General features: G+C 46.0%; 1 protein-coding gene and 1 long non-coding RNA gene across 2 annotated transcripts in view; one reads left to right on the forward strand and one right to left on the reverse strand.

Annotated features, from left to right (window-relative positions):
• The window catches only part of LOC138515944 (uncharacterized), a 43437-nt gene extending 39471 nt beyond the window's left edge, over positions 1–3966 (reverse strand). The window contains exon 1 of the long non-coding RNA XR_011282184.1: positions 3899–3966. This is a non-coding gene — a long non-coding RNA (uncharacterized lncRNA). The remainder of the gene's footprint in view (positions 1–3898) is intronic.
• Positions 3967–4043: 77 nt separating this feature from the next.
• Positions 4044–12206, forward strand: part of DNAJB14 (DnaJ heat shock protein family (Hsp40) member B14) — a 415145-nt gene continuing 406982 nt past the window's right edge. Inside the window, exon 1 of the mRNA XM_069630713.1 lies at positions 4044–4150. The gene's annotated coding sequence lies outside the window, so the exon portion shown is untranslated. The remainder of the gene's footprint in view (positions 4151–12206) is intronic.

Consider the following 12206-nt stretch of genomic DNA (forward strand, 5'->3'; position numbering starts at 1 on the left):
CTAGGTCCAACTTGGGTCTTTCCCCTCTTCTATCCCGCTCTACTTGTGGTGTTCCCCAGGGCTCTAACCTCTTTCTCCCTGGCTATTTAACCACTACCTGGCACCTCTTGCCCACCGCATCTCTAACTTCTGCTCTATCCGGATGACGCCCAGCTCTCCTTCAGGCTCCCCTCAGCCTCTACTGCTCCTTCTCTCGTGTCAGACTGTCTGTCCACGATTCAGGAATGGTGGCTTTTAACAATCTATCCCATAATGCCAGCAAGGCTGAGATCCTCCTCATTGGGACTCCTGCTCCCATCTTTCCTCTCTCACTCACTCTGGCCACCCACCCTGGGCCCTCTACCTGCTCCTTCCAGTGAGGCTAAGAACCTTGCGGTCATCTTCAACTCCACCCTCTCCTTCTCTCCTCACATCTCGGACATCTCTAAGAAGTGACACTTTCAGCTGCACCTCCTCTGAGGTATTCTTCCTTTCCTCACTTGCCCCCAGAAGCTCACTGTCTCCAGAGCCCTGGTCCTCTCTATGCAGCACTATTACAACAGCCTCTTTCTAAATCTGCCTGCCCCGACTCTTCGCCCTCTCTAACCTATCCAGAACAGGACTACAAGACTTGTACTTGCCCTCAAGTCCAGGGATCATATTGCTCCAGCCCTGAAATCTCTCCTCTAGCTCCCTGTGGCAGCGAGGATCAAGTTGAAGACACTCTGCATTGTCCACAAGATTTCTGGGGCCGGGGACCAAACTATATCCAGCTTTCTCTTCCTAAGCATCTTTCTTCTCGAGCCCACACTCATCCACCTCCAACTCTGAGGGTCAGATGCTTCTCCAGGCAGAGAGTGGGGCTAGATCTCGGTCCTTGGCTAGGGCCTCCCTCTGGAACAGCCTCCCTGCCTGTCAAACTTGACCAGGACCACCTAAGGTTCCGGAAGCAACTCAAGACCTTCCTTTTCGCTTCCGCTTTCTCTTGCTCCCACTCGGATATCCCCGTCTGCTGCGCAGACTGGGTATCTGGCCACCGACTGAACTTACGGGACCAGGCCCCTGCACTGCTTCTGGGCTCCCAACCACTTAAGGGGCTGTATCTGCAATCCTACAGTCTCCCGCACTTATGAGCAACCTCCCAGCTACACTTACTATTACTTGTTCCTTTGCACTCTTCCCCCCCTACTCCTCCACTGGCATTTCTCCTTCTCCCTCCTCGTGCACTTGCTTGATCTGAATAACACAAGGCCTGGTAAAATTGTTGTTTTGTCCCCCTTCTGTCCTCCCTTGTCTTGTCGCGCCTAGAAACACTGGTGTACAAGCATGTTATAAATGACTTATATCTTATCCCATACTTGCACAAATGCCCAAACTGTCGACTTTGCCAGTGCTTGTTTATTATTCCAGGCAATGTCCAGTCTAGCCACAACGCAATAAGAGACATTGTAGATGGCAAACCAAAGGTGAAACCCCATCCGGCACAGTCCTACCCTCCCCCATCTCCCAACATCCCTCTCCCTTCTTTTCGGATGCAGACTACCACTAGTTCCTTCTTTCCACTTCCACCACTTATGAATACAGCACTTTTTCGAACAAACAACTTTCTTGGCACAGGATGCAGTGCTGACTGTACTTGAACTTGCCTCCCCACTAGCAAACTTTGCATGGAATTTGAAGGCATTGTGACATGCATCAGGAGTGACAGCTCTGACAGGCGGGTGCTGGTCAGAAGTATCCGAGTCTTGAGCGATGATCTTCAATGGATTTGGGGATATGTTACGAAATGCGGAGAACCCGAGGTATGATCCCTTTCCCTTAAGTGCTTTGTGGAAAAATGCAGAGAACCAGAGGTCTGACCCCTTAAGTGCTTTGTGGAAACCTTAATTACTTAAAGCATTTTATTGTTAGCACCTGCATTCAGATTTTAGGCAATGGAAATTGTGATGTGGGGTTAGTACTTACATGCTAGGAGAGCGATTGGAAGGGCACAGGTGACAGGAGACGGCTCAATCGCCCAGCAGTCCTTAAGAGGGTGTTTTCAGACTTAAAGGAGAGTTACCTGCTTGTAACATTGAAGCTGCACTAGAATAGTGTCATTACAATGCGTAAAGAAGTTAGCGGCCCCAACACAAGTACGCTTGCCACTCCCCCACCGTCTATGAAGTTAACACCTCTCCCACCATTTGAAGGGTTAGCCCCTGCATAAATGTTACCTTAGGTGCACCCCTGGTTGTGCACGCTTGCATTTAATTAGGCAGAGAGGTGAGGTAAGCCTTTCCTGAAACAGGTTTTAAAAAGTTTGTGTTTGCGCAGTAAAACTTTAAAGCTGCTACTTTTAAGAAAGACTTCCATCGCCTCTCTGCATATTGCGCTTTAAAATGCACTATTTGATCCCCACACCAGACCATGGGGGCGTGGTGGGGTGGGGACAGTGGGCTTGGAGCCTCCAAGTTTATCCTGGCCATTTTCTGAAGTGATCCCTCCCATAACCACTTAGCCCCTCCTCCCCTGAAATGTAGATTTCGTTGAGCCCTTGTAGAGGGTACGACTCCATACTTGCCAACCCTACTGATTTAGGCGGTAGGATACCGCTTTTTAAGCAGTCCTACCGCCTACCGATTTTTTTGGTTAAAAAAAAAAAATTATATATATATATATATATATATATATATATATATATATATATATATATATATATATATATATATATACACATACATATATACACACACACACTTATTTTTTTGTACTGGTTTTTTTTTTGCCCACGCCCCAGCTCGGGGGGAGTCTTTCAAGGGCTCCCCGAGCTGGCGTAGCAGGAGAAGGCGGGGCATGCAGGCTTTTAATGTCAAAGGCACCCACGGCGGTGGGCTAAGGGTCCCCCTCCGCCGCAGATGCCTTTCACAAAAGGTGGCATTAGCCCCCCACCACGCCAACTCGGGGAGTCTTTCAAGGGCTCCCCCAAGCTGCCGTGGTGGCAGAAGGCGTGGCAGGCGCCTCATTGTCATTGAATGCACCCACAGCGGCGGGCTCATTCAGTGACAATGGGCTGCTGACGCGCCCTATTCCTATCATTACCTCCTCGCCTGACTATGTTTGAAACTTTAAGATTCCTACAGATGTTTGGTCACTGAATGTTGGCATGTATACGACTCTGGCCGGTATGGTTCAATGCACTGCCTGGCAGCACTGAGCCGTAAAGTTAAGCACATCTCCCTGCAATGTTAAAATGAAAATCCCATATCTCGTAAAGGAAATAATGTTACATAAATCGTGGCAAGCGAATTTGATGCGGTAGCGCTCCCGCCGTCGCTGTTAGTCACCCAGAGCCCAAGGCTGCTGCTGCACTTGTCCCCCGCCCTGGTGGACGCATATAAAACCCGGCGCAGGAGGGCTCGGCAGCCCCGGAGACATCCAAGCCAGCGAGAGCCTGTGCAGCAGTGCAGAAAAAGAAGCAAAAATGGGATAGTCATGGGGCTTAATTTCTAACTGGGTGAATTCATTGTTGTTCAACCAGTGAAAGCAGTGTTATGAAGAGAAGGGTAAAGAAAGATGGCGTATACACTGTACCATTTTGTAGAAAGCCCGTGAATACAGCAAACGCCACTGCCATTAGGAGGTGGAAAACATTGCAAGTTACGCTTATGCAAACAAAAAATCCGAATTGCTGGCAGCCGAATTTTCGAAACGTATCTGCCCTGAAATTCCAAGGTGTGCGCTGCGAGGCCATATAGCACTACTATTGGGGAGGTGGGATACACTTACCAGCCAAAAAGACAAACAAAGACCTGCTGTAGCTGCAACCAAAATCAAAATAGGGAAAACAAACCCATCCGGCACCTAATTATACATGGTGTGTCAGAACGCCTTTGAGTTATATAAGCGCCTTATAAATGCACAATAAATAAATAAATACCCGCCCGTTCATGACGTGGAGTCCTCCCTCCTTGATCCTCTTCCTAAGCACGTAGACGTCCTACGTAAAAAAAAATGTTCACACATCATGACGTCTTAAAGGCATTTTAGAAAGTATCGGCAAACCTTTGACCAGACACACAATACTATCGGGTCGCATAGGGACTTTAAATGTGTGTTTCAATTGATAATGGAAAACAACATAAGGCCTCCCTTTACCAAACGTTCCTTGTCAGTGTCCAGGCAGCATCAGGTGAGTGCATTCGATTCAGCTCTTGTAATGAATTTTATGTGAATTTATTTTAGCCCACGTTAGATCAGTTCATTTTCACCCCATTGTTTTTGTATTGGTAAGAGGATCGCCTTTGTAACCTCTGGAAATGCACGTTTAAGTAAGAGGCTACAGCTGTAATTTGTTGTATTGCCCTCGCATGTTGAATTAAAAAATTGTGAGTACGTGACTTTCTGAACATCTGCGTTTGAAATAACGCAGGGCAGCCTGTTTTTACAGGACAGCCTGTTATTGGTATTGTAGCCACAGTCGCTGCTCCGAAGCTCATTCACGGTACAGTTCAGGCTCTGGAATCTGGGCTAATGCCTGCAGATCCGGTACTTTCTCTGGGTCTAATGACCCTTCTGTGGGTGACAGCTGCAGGCTCAGTTCTAGGTCTAATGGCTGGAGACCTAAAACACCCCGATGAATAGCAGCAGACACTTCCTTCTCTAGAGCTAATGGTAAAGGCCCATCGCACCCTCCGGAATATGACAGTCTGTATAAGATCAATACCCATGGTATGGGATGTGTTATTTAATTGATTGCCATGTGTTATTTTAGACATGTTGACTTTTGGAATATGTTTTGCTGGATATTAATGATGAATACATTTTGTTTTAACGAATCATATTGATTACTGATCTAACTGAGGGGGGTGGAGGGGTTGATAATCTGTCTTGGTTGCAGCTCGATATCTAACCGTGTGGTGTGGAAGGGTCGGTTATCCTGGGCTCGATTGTTTGTATATGACATTTTTGTGGTCCCTGATGAGACAGGCCCCCTGGGACAAAAAAAAAGAGGATTCTACCTCAGATTGTTTTTTGGCGAATGAATGCAGCCACAATACCTGCTCTGGAGCTAATGACTTCTAATACAGTATGTACCTGCTCATCAGCTACATCTGGCAATACCTACCCTGGGGCAAATAATTAAAGCGACATTACCGGACCTACGAAACTGATTCCAGACACAGTACCTGCCCTGGAACTAATGATGTTTGATGCAGTACCTGCTAATAATCCGTTACATATTACAGAATACCTGCCCTGGGGCTTATAACTACAGACACACTACTTGCTCTGCGACAATGATTGCATGCGCAGTACGTACTCAAAGTATCTGCTCTGGAGCTAATGGCGTTTAACACAATACCTGCTCATGAGCAAATCTGTGGTTAATGATTGCAGAAACAGTAAAACACCATGCACGCTTTCCCTCCCATGTGTTCTTTCCCATTCCTAATTCCCCTCTTACACCTCGAACCACACTCTCTGAAATGGACGTGCACTGTAAAAAAGTGATCAGTTGGGATAAACCATCGTGCCATGATTTTCAAAACGTGTTTGGTGCAACTGATAGGATGCTCATTCACTTCACTTGCGCCAAAATGGTGGTGAACCACGCACAAAGGACATATAAATGTGTGCGTCATAGTTGTGCTCTTTTCCCACCAAATGCACAATTGCGCAAGGCAGAGGGTGGAAAGGGGGTTCTGGGCATTTTCAAACGAATCCCAATTTTCAAAGCACTGGGGGGATGGTGGGGTGAGGGACGTTTCCCTGTGCCTATTTGGAATAGGTGCAGGGCGATATAAAATGTATAGGACGGTCACTTCTGATCCTCTCATGCAATGAGTGAGTGAAGGCTGTGTGTGAATAAGCGAGTGAATGTTGTGTCAAAGAATGTGTGTGCATGTGTTTGTGCTGGGCCAGGGAGCTGATTTTGACTGGTGAGGGCAGCACAGTAACTATGCACATTTGTTTTGTTTTTATTTAATTGGCATTTTCAACAATAAGAACACCTGTAAACCCCCCATTCCCCCTTGTCCCTTCTCCTCTTTCACCAGAGTCCATAAATTCTAGATGGCTCCCGGTCCCAACTTTCTGTGAGTGGCCAGCTCTCTCGCCAGCCACTGTACGGTCTCTTGCACTATTTGAGAAACCACCTCCCTCATAGACCCCGCCTCCTCTAGAAACTGAAGCCATATCTCCTCCCAGCTTCCTGTGAAGGCGTCCTTTTCAAATGGAGCGAGTAGTCGCACCACCCCCAGCAATCTAATTTTCCTCGGGGCACTATGCTGTCCGCGAGTCCCGCTGCAGGTGATGCAGGGGGGTGATCCCCTTGAATTGAATAGGTCACCCACTCCAGTGCCACAAAGTTCCAGATTTTACTAACCCGTTCGTGTTCTGCGGGGGCAGCTTTTTGTTTCCATTTGTATACCACAAGCGTTGCTGCCACTATCAGGATTAAATATGTCTTTGAGTGTTCGAGGGTAGATTTTACAGAACCCCGTCCATTCCCAGGTTGGCCGTCCCTATGTTGTCTGGCACCTGACTCCCAAGAATACTATTTATTTCTTTTGCTGCACGGACCATGTCCCAATAAGGCTGTGCTTCCCAAATCCCCACATCCCCTCCCGCAGAGCGCTGAAGCAGTTGGGTAGAATTTATGTAGTTTTTCTGGGGTGAGATGCCATTGGACCATTATCTTAACCCACATTGCCTGAATCTGGGCCGCGTGAGCTTGGGTATATCTGCCCATAACCGAGTCCAATGTTCCCCCTCAGCGGCTGCCCAGTTTCCCACTGCTCCATATAGTGCCATTTCTGGCTCTTTGCCCCTTCTGCTATAATCCCATATAACACTCCTACCAAATGCCTGTCCCCCCCCATCCCACTCCCTGTACGTCGTTACAAACCGTTCAAAGGGAGTGTGATCCCTGGTGGCAGCTGACATGACCATTGGGTTCGTAAGCCAGTGCCTCAGTTGAGTAGCAATACCTCTTCCCTCATCTAGCCCAAAGTCCTGCTTGCACTGTGCAAAGGATTTAATGTCCTGACCCGAGAACATGTTGCATAGTTTGCGGCACCCTGCCGCCCCCTCGCCTGTTGAAGGCACACCTTTCCATACCCGGCGTGAACTGGGGATTCCTAAACCGCAGCCTCAGCTGGGAGGGGGAAGGTGGTCAAGTTCACCCTCCTCACCAGCTCATCCTATGAATCCCCCACCAGGGCCCCCTATCCCACTATGGTACATGTTTGAACGTATACCCCCTTAGGTCTCCACACCACTGCTTTGTCCATTCGACACCAGACCTTGGCGCGATTGCTCCAGAACCAATCCTGGATCACTTTGAGTTGAGCTGCAAGGAAATAAAGGCAGAAGTTTGGCGCTCCCAGCCCACTCTTGCTTCTGAGAGTCATTAGCATCTGCCTAGATACACTGGGTCTCTTGCGCTTCCAAAAAAATTACCCCATGTGTTTTGCAGGATCCTGACTAAACCATGGGGAACCCCCACTGACAGAGCCATGACAAGTACAGTATTTATGTCAAAATTGCCATTTTAAGGGCATTTCTTTGGTTGGAGCTACTCGGACCCCAACCTCTTTTCTCTTCTCTTGGACCATTTTTGACCTGGAGGTCTGGAAGGAATTTTCAATTAGTTACTAAAAGAGATGGGTAGGAAAGCTGGTTTAGTATAAAAATAATAAGGATTCACGTTACATAGCTCCCTTAGTTCCCAATCCTATGCTACTCTTTAGACAATGCTATACATCAAGGAGTTACATATAACGGATACATTATATTTTATCTTTTAACATTCCACATACATTCATCCTTTAATCAAATCATTCGTACTCGCCTCTTCACGCAGATACCTTTTTTTCTGTCTCAAAATGTGTGTGATCGGGAGGAGGAACTGATTTCTCAATCCAACGAAGTGCATTATGGGGATGACAGACCTTCATCTGGTTTGCATGAACCCAACGTTCTTCTGTCTGATCCCCTTTTGGAATTTTGATCCTGTATGCTATGGGAGAGATCTTAACTCTGACATCAGACACCCCTTTCCAGGAGGGAAGGAACATCTGTTCCTGCGCTTGATTTCTTTGGAAACTATAGCGATTAACTTCTTCACCTACCTCATACACTTTTTTTGGATGTCTGCATGTCATAATAGGTCTTTGTACTTACCACATATTTCTTCAGATTCCACAGGCAAAGGCATGTTAGAGATGCTTCCTTACATTTTCTGCATATTCATGAGTGATGGAGACATTAATCAATGTCTGTTGCTGTGTTCGGTATAACAGATCTTGAGGCAAGAACATTATTCTACTGGTCATGAGATGAAAAGGGCCATTAGGACTAATGATAATGCCGAACTGGAACTAGAATGCACCACACACTTTTTGATAATTCCCACAATTGTTTTATTGTATTACTTAACCACACCCCACTCTGGATACTGGGTGTTAGGCGATACGAAGCAGATTTCACTTTACTCCAAAGATTTGACATTAGCCATTACCTCACTGGTAAAATGACTACCCTGGTCAGAATCGATCTATTGGGGAAGGCTGAAACAAGAAAAGATGTGGTTAATCAATAAAAAAGCTGCTGTCTCCGCCTTGCAATTTTGGGGCGTCATGATCCCAGCCTAGGAACACAGTGTACATTTGGCATCCCAGATAAGCCAGGAACATTACCTCAGTCAGTGGGTCTCAAGTGGGTGTCAGCCTGGCATGCATGGCATTTGCACCACTCCCAGCATCAGTTTTCATAGACTCTCATAGTGTTAATTGGTCTTATACTTAAGCCCCGCCTCTGCTGAAGCGCTCGCTTCGCGTCTTCTCCGCTGACAGCGGGTATCGCTACCCACGCTTTCTCCTCACAGAACCTGTCAAAAGGAGAGAAATATTTGACATTAAATTTACATAAAAGACAACAGAATCTCTTAGTTTATAGAAAAAACTTACCAAACCATGGTTTTCTTTCAAAGCAGTATCTTCAGTCAGCAGTGGTTGTTTATTACTGGAACAGCTCCTGTCAGAAGTTCCTCTCACAGCCACAGCACCTCCAACCGCAGTTTTCTCTTAAACCGCAGCATATTCAGTCAAGTTTTTTCCTCCACATCATCCGAAAGGATTTTCCTCAGCTTACCGAAATTATGCAGATAAAACAGAGGTATTTAATTAACCAAAGAACTGAATAGAAAAATGTAAAAGAAAGTAGAATAAGCTTGCGTACCTGAAGTATTGCAAGTTTCTCCCAGCACAGTTTGTTCCGTGTTTTTCCTGAAGACTGCAGTTATTCTTCATAGTTGAACTTGCGTTATTAAAAGTTTTCTCAGCCTAAGGAACTTTGTAGTTTTTTGCAGCCATAAACTGTTTTAATTGTTAAAGTGATCTCTCCAACATAGGGATAATTACAAGAGATAAAGAATACAGCGATTTTACCAAGTTACTTACCCAAAGCCATTTTCTGGAAAAGTATAGTCATTTTCAAGGCAAACAACTATTCAGTCCTTAGCATTCCAAGACTCCATTGTATTCCATTTAAACGTGCCCCCTGTACCTTCTCAGTAATTAGATGTTATAGCCATTCTATTCTTTTTATAATTTCTTCAGAAAAGAAATCCAGAAAGTGCCCAAGTACAGGTTCACAGGCTGAAAAGGCATTACGCTCCTGAGGAGTCCAGGTAAGCGTTACACAGGAAGACATTGAACCCATTTGGTGAAGTAACACATACTGGTCAACATATATTTGTTGCTGAGTGCAGATTGAGTCACTGGACCAATTAAGTATCTCTGAAGGTCAGACCACAGGAAGGTAATTCCCCTCTTTTGCTGAAGAGCCCGGGGCGTGAAAGAACTCAGTTGTAACTGAGCACATACCAGACCAGACACCCCTTAAAAATAAAAAAATAAGATTTGACCCATATGTGGCCAATAAACAGCCTCACGTAGGCTCTCCATTGTCTTTTGAAAACCCCATGAACAGCTGTTTCTGCGTCACGGGCATGATTTAACATTCTGCTTTGGAATGAGGGTACCCAGTGTTCGTCACCAAATTGGGGTTTTCTAACCAAAACTCCATCTTGAATTTTGAACATCCTCTGGAATTTAGTTAATACTCCAAGGTCTTCCGTTATCTGAACCGGATTGGCAGGGAAATGAACGTTTTTGGGATCTTCTATATATTTATTAAATCATCCAATTATTGGATCTTCTTCCTGTGTGGTAATTAAATCTGGTCTGGAGCATCTCTGCTCCATAGCCAAGTAGAAGGTTCACTTTCAGCTAGAGTTTCTGATCAAAACACTGTTGTTAGTTGTATTTCTCCAAGGGGATTTTCTATATCAATGTATTCACCTTGAATGAGCTAAAACCAGAAGAATCCATCAGCCAAATCATTTGCTGTTTTATCAGGACCTTCAACTTTTGAGTGACCTGTTCATTTTCTTCCAAAATAGGGTCATGTTGCTTGACATCACAAAACCATCTATTTGGATTAATTAACTGTGTTTCAGGGGTTGGTTGTTGGCAGGACGCATCCTGCACCCAAGGATACCGCTGGCTTTCCAGTTCACTAAGTGCTTAACAAATGCATTTCAGAATCGGTTAGGATTACTAGCACTGGGAGCTGGTTATTTATGGCAGTGACACCAACAACAACTTTATATATGGCATCAGTCTGTCAAGTGACCACTCTAGGGACCAATATTTTAACTGGCTGCAGGTTCCGGGCTGGCATTCACTCGAGCATTCTCAATGCCAGCAACTGATGCCTTATCTTTTTCTTTAATGTGGTAGGAACATCCCTCAACATAAACTATGGGCTTTCCCAGACAGGTGTTCTCATCTTACACCTTATGAGGAGGAGAAGCTCTAAATGCCTCCATATTATTAGTTGTTTAAGTTCTTCATGCTCTAGACAGTTGACTTCGACACAATCATGTAGATTGGCTAATCCTTGTGACTTTCAACTGTTTTTACATTGACCATGTCTAATTTCTGTAAGGTAATCTTGCATTGCAAGAATCTAGGAAGTAATCCTTGAATTAGAGACATTCCCAGTTTGTATCCGGTCACTCTGCAAGTATTGTAGAGGCTGGTGGGTGGTCTCAACTATTATATGCTCCCCATGGGTTAACAGACATTAGCTTTTTAATGCCCATACCGTTGCCAGTAGTGATTTCTTGGATTTCATTAAATTTGATGTGAACAGGTGATAACGTTTTCCTTGCGTAAGAGATCACTTTATTAACCTGGTCAAGCTTCTGATATCAGACCCTTGTTAAACAAGTGTCGAAAAATCCTGTTTCTAGGAAGAACTCCTTATTTTCAATGTGATAAACTGAGCGTGAAGCTTTGGACACTTTATTTTCAGTTGTTTCATAGCCTCGGTTTAGTAGTCCTCACCCCCCCCCCCCCACACCTCCCCGGCCCACCACTCGACATCTACCTTTAAAAGATGAACCAAGGATTGAGTGATCGCTGCGTAATCCTCTACGAAGTTACAACTGTAACTTGTCAATCCTAAAATTTCATAATTCATGTAGATTTGTGGGGTTCTTCAATTTCAGTAGAGGTCAACCTTTTTCTATTGAGGACAAATACCCTCGGCTGTGATTGCACAGTCTAGAAAGTTTACTTTAGTTTGGGGGGCACTGTTGCGCGCGCACACGATATGGCTGCCTAAGTGTCTGGCTCCTCTGTGGCTGAAATCCTGAGCCAAATAACATCCTTTTCTGGACCTGGCCAGACCACCTAATCCATGCATAACTGTCTCCGTCATCCTTTTGCACTTCTGGGGAAAGATCGGACGTGTTTTGCCCGCGTTTGCTACAAGACGAGATCCAGCGGTTGAGGTGCAAAGCGGAGGCCGAGGGAAGACACCAGAGCAACATCACTCCGACTGCAGTTCCAGTAACACCCTCGGGCCGCACTGTGGGCGGAGCCTCCTCGATGCACCGCGTGGGTTCCTTGGTGCAGTGGCATGTCAGCTGTGCCGCGAACACCTTAGAGGGCACTCAAACGTTGTTGGCTACTGACGCCCCTGCCCCCGTTGCTCTTGTGGACCTGACAACGGCGGTGTGGACAACACTGAGGCCCCCCCTCCCACCTCCCGTCCCCCTTTCTGGCCCAGATCCTAATCGGCATTCAATTCCATTGGAAACGGTGCTGGCCAACGCATGAGTCCGCCCAACGCAACTGGTAAGGAGCCGGCGCTGGAGTAAGCTCGCTGCCCTG

This window comes from Ambystoma mexicanum, chromosome 6q, assembly GCF_040938575.1.
Source record: "Ambystoma mexicanum isolate Mex_15411 chromosome 6q, UKY_AmexF1_1, whole genome shotgun sequence".
Lineage (NCBI taxonomy): Eukaryota > Metazoa > Chordata > Amphibia > Caudata > Ambystomatidae > Ambystoma > Ambystoma mexicanum.